This window comes from Chlorocebus sabaeus, chromosome 5 (assembly GCF_047675955.1).
Source record: "Chlorocebus sabaeus isolate Y175 chromosome 5, mChlSab1.0.hap1, whole genome shotgun sequence".
In the NCBI taxonomy this organism is placed as follows: domain Eukaryota; kingdom Metazoa; phylum Chordata; class Mammalia; order Primates; family Cercopithecidae; genus Chlorocebus; species Chlorocebus sabaeus.
Window position 1 is genome coordinate 9,779,849 of NC_132908.1, and position 23,394 is coordinate 9,803,242.

At 43.4% G+C, this 23,394-nt stretch overlaps 1 protein-coding gene and 1 pseudogene across 2 annotated transcripts in view; one reads left to right on the forward strand and one right to left on the reverse strand.

Moving 5' to 3' along the window:
* Nucleotides 1–23,394, reverse strand: part of GRIN2A (glutamate ionotropic receptor NMDA type subunit 2A) — a 426,336-nt gene that overhangs the window by 342,513 nt on the left and 60,429 nt on the right. The window lies entirely within an intron of this gene.
* On the forward strand, nucleotides 11,141–13,110 carry LOC103228068 (inosine-5'-monophosphate dehydrogenase 1-like; annotated as a pseudogene).

The following is a 23,394-nucleotide window of genomic DNA, read 5'->3' on the forward strand; positions in this document are numbered from 1 at the left end:
AAGCCATGAAACCGTTTTCAGCAGGGAAACAACATGATTGGGTTTGCATTTTGAAAGATCCCACTGGCTTCAGTAGAGAAGATGGAGTTTGAGCAAAAAGCAAAGATGCTTGTGGGAAGTAGAGTAATTCGAAGACCTTTGGTTGTCCTGGCAAGAGATGTTGACTGTTGGATCACAGAGCTGGTGATGGAAATGGGGAGATGCACTTCAACGACTGATGTTGGTCAAGTTACTTCTTTCTGCACCTCCATTTCCTCGTCTGTAAAATGGGAGTAATAAGCCCACTCACCTCCCAGTGAAATGAGATGGCATGTGGAAAGCACCTGGCACATTCTGATAATTCAATAAGTGATAGCCATCATTACAGTGATGATCTTTGTAACTCTTGTAAGATGCTTTTCAGTTCACATCTTTTAAAATGGTTGTTTGTCCACACCGTTCATTCCATCTGTGCAGCTTTATGTTATTTGAAGGCATAGTCCCTTCCTGCTGGATTCACTTTACAACAAATTAGTTCTCCCACCAGGATGATTAGCACCCAGTAAGTGTAAATAAATATTTGTGGAGAAAACTGACTTGAATGGCCCAGATGGTGGCAGTCAGCCAGGCTCCCTAACCACTTGAGTTAATCCATCACAGACGTGCTGGCCAATGCTTTGCAATGTGTGATTCTCCAGGTGTGACTTCCATGGAGGAGACACTTGGATCCGATCTGCCTTCAAAAAAGAATGTGTCGTTCAGCCACTGGGTACAGGTTACTGACATCCTCTGGCTTCAGAGCCCTCAGGATTCACTTTTATTTTTGAGTTGAAGTCACATTCTGCCAGAGCAGTCCACAGCCAGTGACAGGGAGTGATGGGGACATGGGGCCTGGCAACTTCTGCCCAACATGGGGCTCCTTTCATGGGCGACCTCTGCTCCAAAGCTTTCTGGTTAGGTTGGCAGACTGTCCAGTCTGCATGGTGGTCTGAGGCTCTCCATTGCACAATTCTGCTTCCTGCCTTCCCTATTTTATTTTTCCCAGGTGCTTATGCCCCCTCAATAAACTTCTTGTGCCCCTAACTCCATCTCAGTATCTGTTTCCTGGAGGATACAACTGGCTCACCTTGGAGAGAAAAGAAACTAAACACCACAACATGAAGAAGCATACACAAGAACCAGGTAAGTTAAGTAACTAAGAGCTATCTCTTGTCCCAAAGGATTAAAACCTCTGAACACTGTAAGAGAACAGTCTAATTAAGTTGGCTCAAACTGCCAGGAAGCTTTCTGAGCAACAGCAGATGTTGGGCCTTCAAGAAAGATTGCTCCCCGTTTTTGGCCAGAATCCCAGGGGTCATTTAGGGCGGTGATGTTGCCAGTTCTTCTCCCCTCTGACCAACACCTCTCAATCCATTATTTGGGATACCAATTATAAAACTGGGACAAGAGCCTAATCTCCCTGCAAGGAAGACTTGGGCTCTCAGTCTACTTTACCATCCCTGCCTTGGAAATTGTTATAGATCTCAGGCTAAAAGCAGAGGAAGACAAGAGAAAAAGCATCCCTCACACATCCGCAGGTCTTCCATTGGAGAGACTGCCCCACTCTAGGGGGGAATGGTTATTGCTATAATTTGAAGGATATTTGGAGGTTTTGGAAAACCTATTCAAAGTTTAGTTTAGTCTCAATTTCTAGAACATCAAACCACTTTTGTGGAGGCAAGGGTGACAGGAAAAGCTGACAACATGGTGGAAATCCTAAAGATGACAGTAATAGCAGTTAGTATTTATGGAGCAATGAGTATGTTTGTAGATTGTGAGGGGTACATTTTACAGAATCAGCTCACCTAATCATCACAGGAACTCCTAGACATTGGTGATATTTTCACCAATTATTTCAATGAGGACACAAAGGTTCTGATATGCTTTGGATGTTTGTTCCCTCCAAATCTCATGTTGAAATGGGACCTCCAGTGTTGCAGGTGGGGCCTGGTGGGAGGTGATTAGATCATGGGGGCAGTGTCCTCATGAATGGCCTAGCACCAACCCCTTGGTAATGAGTGAGCTCTCGCTCTTAGTTCACATGAGATTTGGTTGTTTAAAAGAGTGTGGCACTGATCCCCTTCTCTCTTGCTCTGTCTCTCGCCATGTGATATGCTGCCCCCCTTCATCTTCCACCATGATTGGAAACCTCCTGAGGCCTCACCAGAAGCCAAGCTGAAGCCAACACCATGTTTCCTGTATAGCCTGCAGAACCATGAGCCAATTAAATCTCTCTTCTTTACAAATTACCTACCTTTGGGTATTTTTTTCCCCCTTCTTCTTCTTGAGACAGAGTCTCACTCCATTGCCCAGGCTGGAGTGCAGTGGTATGATCTCTGCTCACTGCAACCTCCACCTCCTGGGTTTAAGCAATTCTTGTGCCTCAGCCCCCCAAGTAGCTGGGATTACAGGCATGCGCCACCATGACAGGCTGCCTTGGGTGTTTCTTTATAGCAACACAAGAATGGACTAACATGGGCTCAGAGAGGTTAAGCAACTTGTCTAAGACCACAGAGCTAGCAAGAGGTAGAGCTAGGATTCAAACTTAGGTCTCTCCAGAATCTTGAGAATCAAAGACTACATTTATCCTCCCTTCCTCCACTGTTCTAGATCACTCTTGCACTGGGACACTCTTAATCTGAGAGATGTACCCCACTCACAGACATGGAGTGGATGCCTCAGTTGCTGCGTCATTTAACAAGCATCTATTGTCTACTCTGTGCCATCCCCTATGGTAGGCACTGGGAAGAAAAGAATGAATGATCCTTGACATCAAGAAACTCAAAGACTAGCTGGGAAGATGCTAATATAGCAATTTCTTTTATTTTCTCTAATAGGAGACCCACTCTCAACTACGTGGAGTAGATACTATCAGCAGCAACAGCAACTTCTTTTTTAAACAAAGAAAGTGAAGAAGGGAAAATGTAAACTTGTCCAAAGACATACATCTAGTCATGAGAAAGCTGACACCCAAACCAGATAAGCCGATACATCACAGCCTCTGAATCACCATCACTGAAACAAACAACACACTTGGGGATGGGGGAAGGGCTCTCCTCGCACAAGTTGGGAAGCAATTTGCAGACATTTTGCAGAGCAAACTGCAACTTTTTTTTAAGGACAAAGAAAGTGAAGATGGGAAAATGTAAACTTGTCCAAAGACAGACATCTTAAATGAGACCAGAATAGATACAAGAAGAATCACAGCCACATGTAACTCTAACCATCAAGGGTATTACTAATCCCCAAAATATTTCATCTTCTTGAAGTTTTATGGCCATGGCTCTTGAATGTTTTGAGGGTACAGGGAGATACGGGTTTAGGCAGCTGAAGCAATACCCATCTACAATGAGAATATCGCCAGAAGTCCTGATAACCTCACAGAATCTACAAAACAAGAGTCCATATGTATGCCAGAATCCCTGCCCCCAACATGTTTACTCCGCTGACTACTTCTAATGACAGAACTCTAGACTTAATTTGCCAGCTCATAGCTCTTCCACATACTTTTTGGAGGCAGATTCTTTCTCTATGGGCTCTACTTCTTCCCTTAGATTCTAGAGCACCATGGAATGTATCTGCTCTGTATTCAAGATGGAAGCCCTTCAAATAATTGAGTATAACAATCAACTCACCCCTCTCACTTCCCCATTTCTCTCTACTCTCAGAAATGCAAACATTTATCATTTCATTGACGTTAATCAGGAACCACTTCCAGCAGCCTGTACCTCCCTTAGTCATGTTCCGTTTAACAAGCCCAGTTTATCAATGTCCTTCTTAAAATACAGAACCTACACATGAGCATAGCCAAAGATACAATATTTGTGAAGGGACTGTGAAAATGAGAGTAGGCAGATGCAAAGGGTTATTATTTTTTCTCTAGGACTAAATAAAAATATAAATGCCATTTCTCTTCACACAAACCAGTTTGAAGAAACTGTTCGATGTATTCATTCTGTCATCTGTTCATCTGTTATTGAACCTGTACAGGTAAGAGATTAGAGGGACTTGGGCCAGTGGAGAAAAGAGAAAAGTGGATGGATATGAATACTATGTAGCAGGTGTAGTCACAGGGTGAGGGGTGTGAGGAAAATGGCGGTAGCAAGAAGTTTAGCCTGGGCGTCTGGGAGGATGGTGGTACCATGCCCTGGAGGAGGGCCACTTTGAGGAAGGAGTATTGTAAGAGTCCAACAAATACTACTAGAATAAATGACTTAATAATCAATATGTCCCAGCACTTTGGGAGGCCGAGACAGGCGGATCACGAGGTCAGGAGATAGAGACCATCCTGGCTAACACAGTGAAACCCTGTCTCTACTAAAAAATACAAAAAACTAGCCGGGCGAGGTGGCGGGTGCCTGTAGTCCCAGCTACTCAGGAGGCTGAGGCAGGAGAATGGCATAAACCCAGGAGGTGGAGCTTGCAGTGAGCTGAGATCCGGCCACTGCACTCCAGCCTGGATGACAAAGCGAGACTCCGTCTCAAAAAAAAAAATAAAAAAAAAAAAAATAGTCAAAATGTAAGTAACATTCATTCCCCTCTGCCTCTGGCTTTCCATCTGATTAGATTAAAAGCACTCTTGCATGTGGGAAGCTTGCATGAGCACAATTTTACCTGGCTATGGGAAGGAATGGTGTTCTCCATGTGCATTTTTATTTTTTCCAATTATTGGATTCTCCAGAGTGCCCACATGACAATGCCAAGTTTCTGTACTGAGTCCTGATTCCCTAGAGAAAAAGTGCAAAGCATACCTAAAAGTAAATAAATATCCAGCCTTAAAAATCACTAAAACAATCCCTTGGCTCCCATCAACATTGTAGACCCCACCGTGTGCAGGGGCTGCAGTTGATGGCAGGGCTATGAGGAGAAACAGGTCAGGTTTCTACGTCCCTCGTGAGTGCAGAGTCTAGGAGGAAGATTGACAGGAAAACCAAAATAAAATACCTGAAACTCCACAATATGATAAATGATATGACAACAGGGGAGGTGCTAAACGTTGTAAGAGCACAGCAGAGGCATAAAATGAAAGAAGCCTGAAGCAAACTTTTAATTAGTTACACAAAAAAGTCTTTAGTCTTCTTTGCCAAGATTAAAGCAGTGCCGCTCTGGGTCTGGAGCTGAGTTGGTAGCCATGGTCTAGAAGAATTCAGAGTTCATCCCGAGTCTTCTCTAGAGATGGAAGCCTGGAGAAGCCAGAAGGCCCTGAATCCCTGAGAAAAAGCCTAAGGATCCTCACCCAGCAATGCTGACCACGACCATTGAAACATGAAGCCAGTCCCACAGAGAGGAAAATCCTTGTCCTTTAATGAAGCTGACAAAAACCTCCAAAGTTAACAGTTTGTACTTTGTCTTTCTGCAGACACAGAAAAATGAGCTATGAAATAGAACAGTCACATCAGGGCCAAGGGAGCTGTGGACTTTTGAGGTGTTGCCTGCGTCTCCTGGGCGGTAGAATCACGTGGCCCAATGTTTAACAGAGATACTAACTTTCAAATATAAGAAAACTATGTAAAAAAAAAAAATCAGTGGGGGAGGGGGTGTTTAAATGCATTTGAGACCAGCCATATGGCAGGCCATTTGGCAGCCCTTATAAGCCTTAGTTTTAATAACATAAGAATTCCCTATGAAATTCCAAATAAGGCTGGGCATGGTGGCTCATACTTGTAATTCCAGCAGTTTAGGAGGCTGAATTGAGGTGGGCAGATCTCCTGAAGTTAGGAGTTTGAGATCAGCCTGGCCAACATGGTGAAACCCCATCTCTGATAAAAACAGAAAAATTAGCTGGGCTTGGTGGCGCGCACGTGTAATCCCAGCTACTCAGGAGGCTGAGGCAGGAGACTGGCTTGAACTCAGGAGGCGGAGGTTGCAGGGAGCTAAGATCGTGCCGCTGCACTCCAGCCTGGGTGACAAAGCAAGACTCTATCTCCAAAAATAATAATTCTAAATAAAGCAAAATAAAATGTATGCATATATATATATGCAAAGGTATGTGTGTATATGCACATATGCATATGCACATACATGCATACATGTGTATAGATATATGTACAGTATAGCCAGACATGTTAAAAGAAGTTTTTTGCACAGCCACCTTTCATGCATGGAACTGTGTGTGAAAAAAGACTTACTCCCAAGCACTGTGAGAAACTTGGATAAAATGGGGCATGCATACTCACCCATCTGAAATATCCACTATGATGACCATTCTTAGAAAAGAAATTCGTGAAAGAGGTGTTGTTTGTTTGTTTGGGGATTTTTTTTTTCACTTTCTTTTTAATTCAGTTCAAATTCTTTTTTAAATTAAACATAAGAAAAAGTGGCCTGGCACAGTGGCTCACATCTGTAATCCTAGCACTTTGGGAGACTGAGGAGGGAGGGCTGCTTGAGACCAGGAATTTGAGACCAACCTGGACAATACAGCGAGACACTGTCTCTATTTAAAATTTTTTTAATTAAAAAAATTTAAAATAAATAAATAAAAATAAGAAAAAGCTCCCAAATCCCACCACCCTAGTACAACCAAGCTGGCCACAGCATCACACTTGAGGTTGTTCACAGCATCCTCCTCTGGGGATGATTCTAGGTCCCTTGAAGAGAGGGAGCATGACTAGTTTTTCTTTTTTTTTTTTTAAGACGGAGTCTCGCTCTGTCGCCCAGGCTGGAGTGCAGTGGCCAGATCTCAGCTCACTGCAAGCTCCGCCTCCCGGGTTTATGCCAATCTCCTGCCTCAGTCTCCCGAGTAGCTGGGACTACAGGTGCCCGCCACTTCGCCTGGCTAGTTTTTTGTATTTTTTAGTAGAGACGGGGTTTCACTGGGTTAGCCAGGATGGTCTCGATCTCTTGACCTCATGATCTGCCCGTCTCAGCCTCCCAAAGTGCTAGGATTACAGGCGTGAGCCACCGCGCCCGGCCACTAGTTTGTCTCTGAATCCCTAGTAGCTGGAAGTGGTCTGACCCCCAGAAGGTGCTCCGATGACGTCCGTTGAATGGATAGATGAGAATGCACATGACAAAATGTGATTTTTTTTCTAACAAAGTAAAATGGCATTCCATAGACTTTAGGGAAGTCAGCTCCTTCACTTCTAGAGAAGGAGAATAAGGCAGGAATTCAAAATACTCTTATGAACAGAAAGGCAACAGGTAGAGCAGGACATGGGGGAATTCATGAAGGGAGAAAAGGAAGGTAGGAAAGCTAGGTTGTGCAATGAGCAGCAAGCCTGGGTGTTATTTCAGCCTCCCGAGAACATGCCAGAGTACATATTGTCATTATCTCCATTTGCAGAGGCAGAAACTAAGACAAATGAATCAGACAGAAGACATGATGTTCATCTCATAAATAGATATGTGGAGATTTGAACCCAGCTCAGCTGGCTTTGAATTCAGAAATCTTTACCCCTAAGGGATACCATGAAGCGAGACAAAGAATGGAATGGAGGGCTAGGGATGATGACTGGATTTCCTATTGATTGAAGGAATGTTGAACCAAGCACGTGTACTTCAGTCCTAACCATACACAGGGAAGTTCCTTCTGTATTTGGAAGAGCTAAGCAGAAGATCTCAGCACTAGACCCAGCCCCTGTTTCCATGCTCCGTTTCAGCACTAGATAACAAGATATATTTGTGTAGGAAGGTGGATGAGAAAAGAAGGGTGGATTTGTCTCCACCAAAGGAAACCACAAGGTATAAACAACAGCAGCAATCCGCAGAGGACAATGTACACACAACCTCTTTCCTCCAACTCTGGTATTGAAACTGCCCTGAGCTGACTTTAAATCCACCCCAGGTAGTTGCATGAGGAGTACTTACAGGGTCCTGCTGGCTCTGTTGCTACTCTCTATCATGGAGTCCCACAGCCTTTGAATAAACACCTGTGCTCTTGCCAGGCCAAGTTAGCAAATAGCACAGTGTCATGTCTGGAATTTGCAAACCAGTGTTGAAGGAAGGTAGACCCACTTCTGTGAAGGAAACTGATAGTCTGTTGGGGTTTGCAAGATCCCTAAAGGTCCTGTCCTCACCCTGGGAATCCCAGCAGTTTAGAAGATTCCTAAAAGGAAAAGGAGCAGCTCACCTGAGACAAGCAAGGCCCAGATTGTTGAAGCCATCGTTGCCCTGCTGAGCTTCAGGACACTCAACTCACGGTTGCAGATTTAATAAGCAACAAAAAAGAAGAATCCATTTCACAGGCATTTTTCAGTGCCTGTCTGACCACACTTATCAAGGCAGTGGGGGTACAGAGGTGCACAAAACATGTAAAGTGTCTGCTACAGTGATGCTTACCCTCTGGTGGGGAGAGTTGAAGTTCTGGGAAAGGAGAGTTTGAGGGAATGCCTCATATGCAACAGGCCAACCCTGGGCTAGATCCTACTCATGTCTGTCTTATCCAGTTCCTCCCAGTAATCCCATGATTAGGTACTCCTTGCATCAGATTATTTTAAAGAAGAGAAAATTGGGTGTATTAGTCCCTTTTCATGCTGCTGATAAAGACATAACTGAAACAGGAAGAAAAAGAGGTTTAATGGACTTACAGTTCTACATGGCTGGGAAGGCCTCACAATCATGGTGGAAAGCAAGGAGGAGCAAGTCATGTCTTACATGGATGGCAGCAGGCAAAGAGGGAGAGCTTGCGCAGGGGAATTCCTCTTTTTGAAACCATTGGATCTCATGAGACTTATTCACTATTGTGAGAACAGCATAAGAAAGACCCACCCCCATGATTCAATTACCTCCCACTGGATCCCTCCCACAACATGGGGAAGTCGTGGGAGTACAATTCAAGATGAGATTTGAGTGGGGACACAGCCGAACCATATCACTGGGTCTCAGAGAAGTAATTGCCGCAAGAATCACACAGCCGACAGGTAAGAGAGCCAGAACTAAAACCCTAGGCCTCCTGATCACAGCTGCCATGTTGCACAGCCCTCATCTTAGAAGGGATCAGAATTTGTGTTCATGGTCACACATGTTCAGGGTCACATTTAGTGTATGGTGTAGCCAGAATTCAAGCTGAGATGAGCCAACTCTAGACCCTAGTCTCCTAACCACTATAGATACTGCTCTGCTAGCATATTTGAAAACCACCATATATGTTCTTAGAAATGCACCAGGCACATTACCATGTTGGGCAGACTTATTACTATTCTCCAATATCTGCAAGTAACATAGAAGAAAAAAGCACTTAACAAAAATAATTATACATAGACCTGAGGTAGAAAACAATCAGAGGAGAAGGCAAGAGAAAGGGGAAGCCACCTGAAGTAGAACTGTCGGGAAACATCCTATCGGAGGAGACATTCAGGCTGAGAAGTTAATTAAGAAATAACAGAAAACTAATCAAACCCAAAGCTGATTCTCTTTTAAAAAATAAAATAAAAATGATAAATCTAGGTAGACTGATCAAGAAGAAAAAGAGACCATCAGAAATAAAGTCTGGTGCATTACTACAGACTTTTCAGATATTAAAAGGATTAAAAAACCCTTATGCCTATAAATTTGACAACCTAGATGAAATGGACAAATTCCTGGAAAGATACAAATTATCAAAGCTTTTACAAAAAAAAAAAATTGAAACCTTCAACAACCCTGTATCAATTAAAGAAAATGAACCCATAGTTTAAAATCCTCCCACAAAGTAAACTTCAGGCCCAGATGTCTTCTCTGCTGCACTCAAGGAAAAAAAGAACGAGTCCTACACAAATTATTTCAGAAACTAGTGTTCAGGAGGGAATACTTCCCAACTCATGTTAGGATGATAGTATTACCCTGATTCCAAAACCAGAGCAAGCCATCATAAGAAAACTCTAGACCAACTTTCCTCGCAAGCATACATGCAAAAGTGCCCCACAAAATATGAGCAGATCAAATAGAAAAATATATCAAAAGGCAATGCATTATAACCAAGTGAGTTCACACCACGAAGGTAGGCTGAAATTCAAAGAACAAGAAATAAACAGACTACAAAAAAAAAAAAAAAAAAAAAAAAAAGGAAGAATGAGTAAGACCTACTATTTAATAGCACAACAGGGTGACTATAGTCAATAATGAATTAAGTGTACATTTTTAAATAACAAAACATATATAATTGGATTGTTTGTAACACAAAGGATAAATGCTCAAGGGGATGGAGACTTCATTCTCCATGATGTCACTATTTCACATTACATGCCTGTATTAAAATATCTCATGTACCCCTACTATGTACCCACAAAAAATAAAAATAATTTTTTAAATAAAAAGAATTTTAAATAAAAACTGAAATAACCTGTCAAGTGAAGAACAAGAAGAAAGTTTTAGGCAAAGGGAGTGGCATACTCAGAGGTTACAGGGTAAAAAAGCTTGGCAAATTTGAAAAGTTGAATAGAGACCATCTGGAATAGCATTTAATGAGTTAGGGGAACGTAATAATGGATGAGATTGGAGAATAGACAACGCTAGATCACACAGGACCTCATAGTTTGGATTGGTAAATAGTTTGGATTTTTTAATAAATTCTAATGGATGCTATTACATGGTTTTTATCTGGGGAATGTCATGGGACTGTTTGTTTTAATAAAGATTTATTAACAGAATATGGAGAAGCAAGGGCAAAGTGGAAGAGAAATATCAGTGAGGAAGCTATTGCAGTGATCCAGGGGAGTCATGGCACCAGCCAGGACTGGGGGGGTGCATGGGAAAGGGAGAAAGGTGGGTGAGTCAAGGGATATTTCGAAGATACAAGCAACAAGATTTGCTGACGGACTACAAGTATGAGATAAGGAGAAATTGTATAGCAGGATCTGGATAAGTGATCATAAATCCTACTCCCTTTTCCTCCTGGGAATATTTAGTCCATAAAAAACCTCCCAGGCTCCACTCCTTTCACAGCTCAATGCAGATGAACTCAGTGTTACTTATATTAGTAAATATATAATATAAATAGCTCATATATTATAAATAAATAATATAATAATTATATTATTTATATTATAATTTTTTTATATTTATATTAGTAAATATATATTTACTAATACATATTTATTTAAATTAGTAAAAGTGTTGTTTTTATTTATATTTATTTGTATTAATATTTATATTAGTAATTTATAATATATTTATATTAGTGTTATTTATATTAGTAAAAGTTTCCATGAAAGTGACCAAGGCACCCAACACTAAGTGGTTAAATAAGCACCATTATGATTTGACCTTACATGGGCATTAAAAATATGCTTACAGTCCCCTGGCCTGCAGCGTCAGCAGCAGCAGCGAAGGCGGCAGCCGCAGGCGGCCGCGCGGGGGTTTATGTCGAGTCGCAGGGTCTTGCAGCAGTATGGCGGACTACCTGACCAGCTGTGGCACCAGCTACGTGCCCGAGGACTGGCTCACCACGCAGCAGTTCTTCGTCAGCGCCTATGGCCTCACCCACAACGACTTCCTGATTCTCCCAGGGTTCATAGACTTCATAGCTGATAAGGCGGACCTGACCTCAGCCCTGACCCAGAAGATCACGCTGAAGACACCGCTGATCTCCCCCCATGGACACTGAGACAGAGGCCAACATGGCCATAGCGATGGCTCTGATGGGAGGTACTGGTTTCATTCACCACAGCTGTACCCCAGGGTTCCAGGCCAACGAGGTACACAAGGTCAAGAAGTTTGAACAGGGCTTCATCAGGGACCCCGTGGTGCTGAGCCCCTTGCACACTGTGGGTGACGAGCTGGAGGCCAAGATCCAGCATGGCTTCTCTGGCATTCCCATCACTGAGACGGGCACCATGGGCAGCAAGCTGGTGGGCATCGTCACCTCCCAAGACATCGACTTTCTTGCTGAGAAGGACCACACCACCCTCCTCAGTGAGGTGATGAAGCCAAGGATCAAGCCAATGGTGGCTCCAGCAGGTGTGACATTGAAAGAGGCAAATGAGATCCTTCAGTGTAGCAAGAAAGGGAAGCTGCCTATAGTCAATGATCGCCATGAGCTAGTGGCCATCATCGCCCACACTGACCTGAAGAACCAAGACTACCCTCTGATCTCCAAGGATTCCCACAAGCAGCTGCTGCACTGGGCAGCTGTGAGCACCCATGAGGATGACGAATACCGCCTGGACCTGCTCACCTGGGTAGGCGTCAACATCATAGTCTTGGACTCCTCCCAAGGGAACTGGGTGTATCAAATCACCATGGTGCATTACATCAAACAGAAATACCCCCACCTCCAGGTGATTGGGAGGAATGTGGTGACAGCAGCCCCATCTGATTGATGCTGGTGTGGACGGACTGCATGTGGGCATGGGCTGCAGCTCCATCTGCATCGCCCAGGAAGTGATGGCCTGAGGTCAGCCCCAGGGCACTGCTGTGTATAAGGTGGCCAAGTATGCCCAGCACTCTGGTGTGTCCATCATAGTGGCGTCCAGACCATGGGGCACGTGGTCAAGGCCCTGGCCCTTGGAGCCTCCACAGTGATGATGGGCTCCCTGATGGCTGCCATCATGGAGGCCCCTAGCGAGTACTTCGCAGATGGGATACAGCTCAAGAAGTACGGGGGCATGAGCTTGCTGGATGCCATGGAGAAGAGCAGCAGCAGCCAGAAACGATACTTCAGCGAGGAAGATAAGGTAAAGATCGTGCAGGGTGTCTTGGGCTCCATCCAAGACAAAGGGTACATTCAGAAGTTCGTGCCCTACCTCACAGCAGCCTTCCAGCACAGCTGCCAGGATATCGGGGCCCACAGCCTGTCTGTCCTTCGGTCTATGATGTACTTAGGAGAGCTCAAGTTTCAGAAGCGGACCATGTCAGCCCAGATGGAGGTGTGGCGCCCTCGGCCTGCACTCTTACCAGAAGCAGCTGTACTGAGGACAGCGGTGGAGGCTGAGGTGGTGGAGGGGGCACACCCCAGTGTCCACCTGCAGGCACAGCCTCTCTGCATAACTGAGTGGTCCACAGATTTGCACTATGGGTTCCTCAGCTCCTTTCCAAGGAGAGAAGAGAGGTCCTGAGGGCTCTGCAGCCCATCGCTGGGCATCCCCTGCAGAGTCAGGACTGCTCCCTGGGCCAGGCTGCCTGGAAGCGCCCCCCAGCCCAGCCAGCTGGGCTATCAGGCCCTGCACCTGCCTCAGGTCTTTCTTGCTGCAGCATGCTCCAGCATGGCCCCCACCCTAGGGACAGGCGGCCCCTGCTGGCTTCTCCTGCAGGGCACCTCCCTGCCCCTAATCCCCCAGGAAATGGCCTCCCTGCCTCTGGCCCTTCCCAGGCTGCTGCCCCCTCAGCCATGTGCTACTTCTGAGCTCCTGACCTAGGCCAAGGGGAGGTCTCTGCCCCCTTCCCCGGCCCTGGGCTAGCCTTGGGTCCTGCTCCTCAGGCCATTCCCCTGTCCCTGGCCCTGGGAAGGAGGATGCCCTGGTCATGGCCACCTGCCCGTCATTCCTGACTCACCACTGTCCCCGTATACCGTTCCTGCCCTCTCCTCAGCTGCAGTTGAAGGCTTTAACTTAGCACATTTTGGGATCACAGTTGCGTCATTGTGTATTAAATAATCGGAATAAATAAAAATTATGCTTCCAGAGATTTTGACAGTAAGTGAAACATGCAGTTTATATACTACTGCATGTATAAATTGTGTGCAATTACAAATATGTGTGAATACATTTATATCTTATGTACTTGTATACATACACATACATACACATGCACATCAATGCACACATATATGTATATATGGAGAAGGAAATAAAGGGGAAAATGCCATTATTAAAAGTGTGACAGCATTAGTGATAATTTTAATTTGATTCTGTATTTCTAAAACAATTATCATAACACTCTTGGGACCAGATGAAAATAATACACACTCAGCATTATTTTTAACAAATTTAAAAGACTATTTTTTTCCCCCAATTTATGGGTTTTCTTATTTTGGGGGAAATTTTTCGTAATAAAGAAAGGTCACAAAAATATTGTGACTCCTTTCCAGATTCATTAAAAATTCTTCTATAACATGATCTATATTGGTTGTATAATACTTCATCGTACAATGGTGTACCATAATACATTTGATCATTCAGTAATTTGACATTTAAATTGTTCCCAGTTGGCCTCTATTGCCACTAACACTGATGAAACCCCTTTGCATAATTTTGGGGGTCCACCCATAATTATTTTCCTTGAATTAACTTCATTAAATGTAGTCATAGATTCCTAGGTCAAAAGCTCCACACAATAAAAGATTTTGAGTATATATTGCCATATTATTTTTGGAAAGGTTGTACTAATATATACCCAATGGCAGTATAGGTAGTGTTAACTGTTTTCTGTATGTTATTCTTCTCTTACAGTTTTCTTATTTGATAAGCAAAAACAAAACAGAAAAACAATGTTTTTGTTTCTTGCATTTCTTGGAGTTATTAATTAATGATTTAAATATATGTTTTATGCCTAGCTGTACACTTTTATGGTAAATTAGCTTTTTATGTAAAAGACTATTTCATGACCTTGAAGAGTAGAGTCTTGAAGGGTATCTTAAGATTTTTTTTTTCTTTTTTTTTTTTTTTTTTTTTGAGGCGGAGTCTTCACTCTGTTGCCCAGGCTGGAGTGCAGTGGCACCATCTCGGCTCACTGCAAGCTCCGCCTCCCGGGTTCACGCCATTCTCCTGCCTCAGCCTCCCGAGTAGCTGGGACTACAGGCGCCCGCCACCTCGCTCGGCTAGTTTTTTATGTATTTTTAGTATAGACGGAGTTTCACCGTGTTCGCCAGGATGGTCTCGATCTCCTGACCTTGTGATCCGCCCGTCTCGGCCTCCCAAAGTGCTGGGATTACAGGCTTGAGCCACCGCGCCCGGCCTGTATCTTAAGATTTTTAACCTTAGCCCAGCGCGGTGGCTCACGCCTGTAATCCCAGCACTTTGGGAGGCGGAGGCGGGCGGATCACAAGGTCAGGAGATCAAGACCATCCTGGCTAACACAGTGAAACCCCGTCTCTACTAAAAATACAAAAAAATTAGTCAGGCATGGCGGCATGTGCCTATTGTCCCAGCTGCTGGAGAGGCTGAGGCAGGAGAATGGCGTGAACCTGGGACGTGGAGCCTACAGTGAAACGAGATTGTGCCACTGCACTCCAGCCTGGGTGACAGAGCAAGACTCCATCTCAAAAAAAAACCAAAGATTTTTAACCTTAGTCGGGCATGGTGGCTCACGCATGTAATCCCAGCTACTCAGAAGGCTGGGGCAAAGAGTTCAAGACCAACCTGGATAACATAAACCCTCGTTCAAAAGTAAAAAAAAAAAAAAAAGAGGAAGAAAGAAAAAAAAAGATTTAATTAGCCGGGTATTGTGATGTGTGCCTGTAGTCCCAGCTACTCTGAAGGCTGAGTCAGGAAAAATTGTCTGAGCCAGAGTTCGACGCTGCAGTGAGCTATGATCATGCCACTGCACTCCAGCCTGTGCAACAGAGCAAGACTCTACCTCTAAAGATATAAAAATAAAAAATAAATTTAAAAAAACAAATCCTTCATAAAACCACACAATGGGAGTGTGCTCTGCAGCAATGCCAATGCTAAACACTCTTAGAAAAGCCCCACAGGGGAGCCTGCTTGGAGACAGAGAGAGTTGAAGAGGTTTTGATCCACCCAAGAGATTATGTGTGGGCAAAGCCAAAAAGACCCCAGACTCGAAGGTGTCAGCCTTCGATGAGATGAACCAAATCAAGCAAACCAGGCAGATGCTGTAGGCCAGTCACCCACAGAGGAATCGTAACCTTTGAAAGTATATTGTGTAAACACAAGAGAGGGAGGAGGAAGATGTATCCTCTGTGTCCCCAGAAACCCCCAGGCACCAGTCCCATCGATCCCAGGATGTGAATAGCTAGTTTGTTTTGGGTAGCTAAGAACACTGCCCACTCAACCAAAATAAGAATGACTTCTGCAAAAGGTTATGAACCCATTGATTTCTCTGACAGTATTTCCCAAGAAGGCAAACAAAGCCCAAAGCCTGTGCTCAAAAGTCTAGTGATCTAATAACCAAAGAATCACAAATTAAAGTGTCCTATATGAGCCAAGTAGGAACACTGGCAAAATAGAGAATTTATGCTTTATTTAATGGGGCAAAGTCACGACCCCAATGTGCCAGGTCTGCATGCTGTTTAAAATTTTTTCTTTAGATATTTTCTATGTAAAACTAAGGCTATTTCACTTAAAATTCCAACTTTCAGTTTCTTCCTGAAAACATGGAAGAACTGTCAACAGTCGACCCACATTCCCGCATGGCGTTGATCCATCGACTGGCCTCTTTCACTTGTTTAAAATTATTGTCTGGGTTCATTTAATTTTTTGGGTTTGCAGTCCTTGCTGTGTGTGTTCCTTCCCTGCTTAAAATGTGCTGCTTTCGACATTCTGTAGCAATTATGTATAAAGTAAAAGTAAACTAGCCCGGAGAGAGAGAGTCTTAAGAAGGCTCTCCTTTGAGTAGAGTACATGGACTTTGTTGACCACTCTTTTGCATGATCTAAGTTTTTTTTTTTTTTTCATCTTACTTTGTAATTTCCTTATGGTTTCATAATGCTGGAGAAATGGTTTCCAATTAGTGAAGTGTTTCTGGGGCCTTCTTTAAAGTTACTTGCTTTATTATTGACATAGTGTTTGTATTTTTCATTTGTAGGTAGTAGGAGAGATGCTTGAACAGGAAGAGACAGCAACTCTCCTTGTTGTCCCCACTCCTCCCTTGTCTTAGATGCCAGAAACCTTCCTGGGGGTGGGGGGGATAAGCAGAGCATCCTTCCATGTGCACACCCTGGGGCCTGCACCCCCCCATAAATCATTATCTGAACCAACAGGACAGGCTGCTGGGGCACCCACTCTACTTATCGGAGCAGAGCAGTTGTGCCCAAGGCAACAGCACCTGAATTTTATAATCCTGCAGGTGAAATTTAGTGCAAACCAGATATTCCTGATACCCAACTTGGCTTCTGTAACTGGATTCTCAGGCTGAAAACATTTTGTGTGAATGGGGTATGGGGGCGTGGGACACTGTTTCCCAGAAGTATTCATTATTTCATTTCTCAAGCAAATACTGGGGATGGAACTATGAGGCATAATTACTCAGGACTTTTTTTCAAAAAAAAAAAAAAAGAATTACCAGAAATAGAACCATGAACACTTCTACACTGTTGATGGGAATGTAAATTAGTTCAACCATTGTGGAAGACAGTGTAGTGATTCCTCTAGGATCTAGAACCAGAAATACCATTTGACCCAGCAATCCCATCACAGGGTATATGCCTAAAGGAATATAAACCATTCTGTCATACAGATACATGCACATGTATGTTTATTGCAGCACTATCCACAATAGCAAAGACATGGAATCAACCCAAATGCCCATCAATGATAGACTGGATAAAGAAAATGTGGTACACATACGTTATGGAATACTATGCAGCCATAAAAAGGAATGAGATCATGTCCTTTGCAGGGACATGGATAAAGCTGGAAGCCATCATCCTCAGCAAACCAACATAGGAACAGAAAACCAAAAACCACATGTTCTCACTCATAAGTGAGAGCTGAACAATGAGAACCCATGGACACAGGGAGGGGAACAACACACCCCAGGGCCTGTTGGGGGTGGGGAAGGTAGAACATCAGGATAAACAGCTAATGCATGTGGGGCTTAATACCTATATGATGGGTTGACAGGTGCAGCAAACTGCCATGGCAAATGTTTACCTAGGTAACAAACCTGCACGTTCTGTACATGTATCCCGTAACTTAAAAAAAAAAATTTTTTTAAAGAAATAGAACCACGGAAGCTTACGCAAAACGAAGGAAACGGGAATGACTTCAGTTAGGTTTTACTTTAGAGCAGACCCTAAAGCAAGAAACTGGGGGGATGTGGTTTAGTTGGGAGGTGATCACAGAAGTGTGGTGAGGAAGTAGAAAAATAAGACAGGAAAGGAAAAGAAGCCAGCAGCAGGGAAATTTGTGGGAAGGTTACTGTTGGGGACAACGGGGACTCAAGCCCACCAGGGGCCCTCCAGTAACAGTGTAGGACACACCTCAGTACTCAGTACTGTCTCCCTGAGCAGCAAAGAAGCCAGGGTATGCCAACTTATATCCCTCATTGTTAAAGACAGTTCTGGGCGGCATTTATTTATCCCCTGCCACTTCAGGCTTGCCAATGCAGGAGCCAAGCACAATCTTATGGCCAGAGAACGTTCTTAGGTGGAGAGATGCCTGTGCTTGAGGTGAGAAGCCATCACTGTGTTGGGAACTGTCCATCTAAGCTTCGGGGTGACCCACAGGGTGGGCCAAGAGGATATGAGTGGGGCATCAACAACACAGCTACAGGGAATATTCTAGTTCACATGACTGAAAAAAAAAAAAAAAAGTAGCTAACCTTACTCCATGCACAGGTGAATTCAGGACCCAAAATCTGTCGTCTGGATTTTGTGTTCCTCCTTCTTGCTGTTCTGCTGCCACACAGTTGGCTCCAGTTGTTGGCTCCAAGTGGAAGCAAGATGGTAGCAGTGATTTTATTCCCTACATCTTTTCAGATTCACTTTTAATAGAAAATACTAAGACTTTTCCCCCAAGAGCTCTTATCTTTAGAGAAACATATTGAAAATTATAGAGATGAAATGATAGGATGTTGGGAATTTGCTCCAAAATAATCTACTGTGGGTGGTTATAAAATGAAATAAGATTGTCCATGAGTTGATAAATGCTGAAGCTGGATGGTGAGTATAGGAGAGTTATCTCTGCTTATGATTAGAGTTACCTCTATTTTCATGCATTTTGGAAAATCATCATAATAAAAAGTTAATTTTGAAAACAATCCTTCTTACTCAAGTTTGAGCTAAAGTCTCATTTCACCTCACTGGGTCTTCCTGGACCAGATAACCATCCCCAAACTGTTCACAGGGACCAGGGGCATATAATGACCCCAGTGGTCCAAGACTGAACCATATGCTCTACCTCTGCACCAGGAGGAATCTCTACAAAAAGCTCACAGGCTACAGCTGGGGAAGAGGGCTTAACAGAGATTGATTACATACAATTACCAGAAGTATGTAAATGAGTATTAAGATAAAAAAATGCACAGGTCCACTCCATAAGGAGAATGGAAATATAGTGGACATAGAATATCTTTCCTCATCCAGCATCCATTCTAGTTTTTTACTGAAGAATTATCCCTGCTTGCCCCTTTATCCCTGTGGACTGGGCACCCCTTGTGCTAATGCTGCACAAGTCACCTGGTCTGAACAATGAGAGGGAGACAATGGCAATGGGTGCAGAGATGAGCACATGGCACTGGACCAGCCAATGATAATCTTGGGGCATTCTCTGGAGCCCTTCTTCCTTCTGAGGTGGCCAAGCTGAAGGACAAACATCTGTTGTGGCTAAGGAGAATCTGCCAAAGACTGAGTCTGACAGAGGAAAGTGGAGCCCAGGTACAGGAAGAGGTTCCTGATGACATTGTTATATATCTGTATTTGGCCCTGCTAGAAGCCAGATATCCTGAACTTTTTAGTTACCTGATCAAACAAATATCCCTATTTGGCTTGAGGTTCTCATTTAGACTTCCGTCACTTATATCTCTAGCTAATAAAGGAAACTACCATCATCCCCACCCCATCCCATGCAGCAACTGTAGTTTCTCCTGCCCTGATACTTGCGACATCAATGTATTGCTGTGGGTACAGCTCTACAAGCACCTGTGTTGCAATTTTCAGGTTAACAAGTAAAATCTTCCTTGAGTGTATACTTCTAAGCCTGTGAACAATATTTCTCATCCATTCATCCCTTCTGAAAATATTTTACATGCCCAATCCTCTGGTAGGTACTTAGGATATAGAAATTAGGCACAATCTATGTCTTCCAGTCCTGGTATGCAGTAGAAGAAAAGATACAAGTAGCAAACAGACTGCTGTATCTAAAAACTTGGGTTCTTTTCCCAGCTCCACCTTAAACTGTGCACAAAGACAATTCTGCAAAACTCTCCCTGCTGCTGAAGAAAGTGTCCTACGTGAACAGGATCCTGATGGTAAATTTTCATAACCAGAGACTGTCACAGAATTTGAGCCAAGATGAGCCATTCAATATCGATTTATTCTACTTGATCGGAAATTGTCAGTGGTCCAATTGTCCTTTCTAATGGAAGATCAGCATAAACAAAGTCACATTGAGGCCAGGACTCTTAAGAAAGGGGCATATTTTCTCCTTTTTCTGCTGATTGGAAAGAAAAGACAGTGAGATCTAGGGGATTGGAAGAGCCACAATATGGCAGAAATCTGGGTCCCTGAATCACTGCATGGCCATAGGAAAGCTGTTCACCAACCAGGAACACGATTACATAAGCAGGAAGCAAACTTCTACTATGTTATACCACTGATATTTGAGGGCTTATTTGTTATAGCATTTACCATTATCCTTTGAATTACAAAGCTAAGAAAAAAAAGGCCCAATGGCTTTAAAACCCAGTAAAGTTCAGTAGGAGGAAGAAGATGGAGAAAGTAATAAAATAATTGATCAAGTTGGGTGGGAACCTCAGGTTAGATCCTCATTACACTTTGAATTTGAATGAGCTTTACCCATGACACAGGTGGATATCTTTGCTGTTCCTCAACAGCAAGAAGAAAGTATTTTTCAGCTTTATTTGATCAGTTGTTTTCATGCTTAATATTTTCCAGGAATCTGTTAATTCATACAGGTAAGAGACTGTGCCTTAGTCATCCCTGTAGCCTCCACAGCACTTCATAATCAGATTCAAACAAACAAAAGCCTCATTCAAGAAAGGAAGGAAGGCGGCTTTTTGTCTAACCCCATGGTTCTCAACTGGGAAAGATTATTTTTTAACTTTCATTTTAGGTTCAGGGGTACATGTGCAGGTTATAGGTAAACTGTGTCACAAGGATTTGGTGTACAGATTATTTTGTCACCCAGGTAATATGCAGAGTACCCGACAGGTAGTTTTCTATCTTCTCCCTCCTCCCACCCTCTGCCCTCAATTAGAACTATTTGTCTGTTGTTCCCCTCCCTATGTCCCTGTGTTCTCACTGTTTAGCTCCCACTTATAAGTGAGAAAATGTAGTATTTGGTTTTCTGTTCCTGCGTTAGTTTGCTAAGGATAATGGCCTCTGGCTCTATCCATGTCGCTGCAAAGTACTTGAGTTCATTCTTTTTATGGCTGTGTAGTATTCCATGGTGTATATATACCAGATTTTCTGTATCCAGTCTACCATTGATGGACATATAGGTGGATTCCATGTATTTGCTATTGTGAATAATGCTGCAATGAACATATGTATGCATATGTCTTTATATAATTATTTACATTCCTTTGGGTATATACTCCATAATGAGATGCTGGGTTGATTGGTAATTCTGTTTTAAGTTCTTTTAGGAATGATCACACTGTTTTCCACAATGGCTGAACAAATTTACATCCAACTGGGGGAGATTTTTACCACCAGGGAATGTTTGACTATGGCTGGAGACATTTGTTGTTGTCACAACTATGGACTGCTACTGGCATTTAGTGGACAGAGTCCAGGGATGTTGCTATATGTCTTACAATGCACAGAAAAGCCCCTCCCACAGCAAAGAATTCTCCTGCTCAAAATGTCCATAGTGCCAAGGTTAAAAGAGCTTGATATAACCTAAGGTTCCCATCCCAACTTGACCAATGAATCATTTTATAACTTTCTCAGTTCTCCTCCTCCTATTTAACCCTACTGGGCTTTAAAGCCAGTGGCCCTTTTTCTTAGCTTCCTCATTCATGAAACAGTTTTCTGGGGAGGCCTTGGAGTTTTACCTCTGTATTAAAATGATCTCTATTTTTTTTTTTCACTAAGGGAAAAATACACAAGGGGGGTGAATGCAGGGCACAAAGAGTGGGTAAGCAGACCAGAAAGAGATTCCACATTAAAACACACAGGAAAACAGATCTTCTCTCTGGAAGACACCTGTGATCTCTTTGTCTCCTTTCTTCTATTAGGTCTTCCGCATGGTCAAGGAAAGAGACCCACTCCAGTTAGTTCAAGAGAAACTGTTTATCTTAAGGACACATGCAGATTGCCACCAGAAGCCTTCATATTCTCTCCCTACTCCCCCGCCCCATGGTCCCCTATTTCCACTCCCCTCTAGTCTCCCCCACATAGTCCTACTCCCACAGGTGTCCCCTGATCCTCCCCAACTTCAGCTCATCATGGTATCTTTTTAGCCCCTGTATCAACAATGCTAACTGAAAAATCCTATTCTATTTCTAATTCAAAAGCCCACATTCAAGCCTATCCTTTCAAACTCAGCCACAGAGGTCAAATGTCAGACTGAGGACTGTATATACTTTAATCAGTCCAACACTCTTGGTCAAAGCAGCAATCCACAGCAAGAAGGGTGGGGCAACCACAAAGATTGGCATCTCTACTATGCTGTCTCACACACACTCCTACCCCTGACTCTGAGTGACATCGACCACAGACAGAGTCACATTGAGCTACAAGAAGGATTAAACCACTTCCAAGACCCAAGAGGTACCCTAATCATTTTGCCCCGTGTATTGGCTCACACTCCTGGAAACACTGGGGGAAAGTCACCTACCTTGTTTGCAGACACCTTTTTAGAGGATAACTCTTGGTCCTCAAGCTTAGAAGCTGTTATGGGGAAGAAGTTGGGGCTTTTCAGAATGACATCCAAAGATTACCCCATAGATAGCTTTCTCCTCTGGAATCACTCACAACAGTGTCAGGCAGAGCCCCAAGGGCCCACGCATCTTTCTCTGTGTTCTTGTGACCATGGAAATCAGGCAGGTCTCAAGAAACAAAGTCACAAAGGCACAAGCTCATCATCTATTTTCACAACACCAATGCAAGAGACCTCCAACACAAGCAAAGCAAAGGCACCGACTGGGTGCAGCCACATATCATGCGTTTCCAGGCCATTCTGCCTGAGTTGAGATCATTATGCTGCTTCTTTCATTGCACAGGAACGTGGGGAGTTTCTCTAAACTGTGAGTCATAGCAAAGCATACAGGCAATCATGTAGAGAAATCTGTTCTCCCTGGGAAACGAGGGTGAGCAAATGCTAAAAGTTTGGATACTTTAATATAGCACTGGCCTTGGCTAATTTTACTTAATATGAAAGATTTCAAATAATGGAAATACTGACAGGCAAAAACATTAAAAATCTGCAAAAAAAATCTCATACAGCCCTGCAAACAAGAGAGAAGCATGGTCTAATTAAAATAAAGGAAAAGATTGCTTCCGGGTTCCTGAATACTCTTTTCACAAAGGCTTCACGTCAGATGAACTTCAAGCACCAAGCAGCATGGATCCCACTGAAGTTTATTCAGTGCCCTTCTGGGCAATACCAGTTGTGAAACTGGTAACCTATTGACAAATAGGTTATTTTTCCAGCT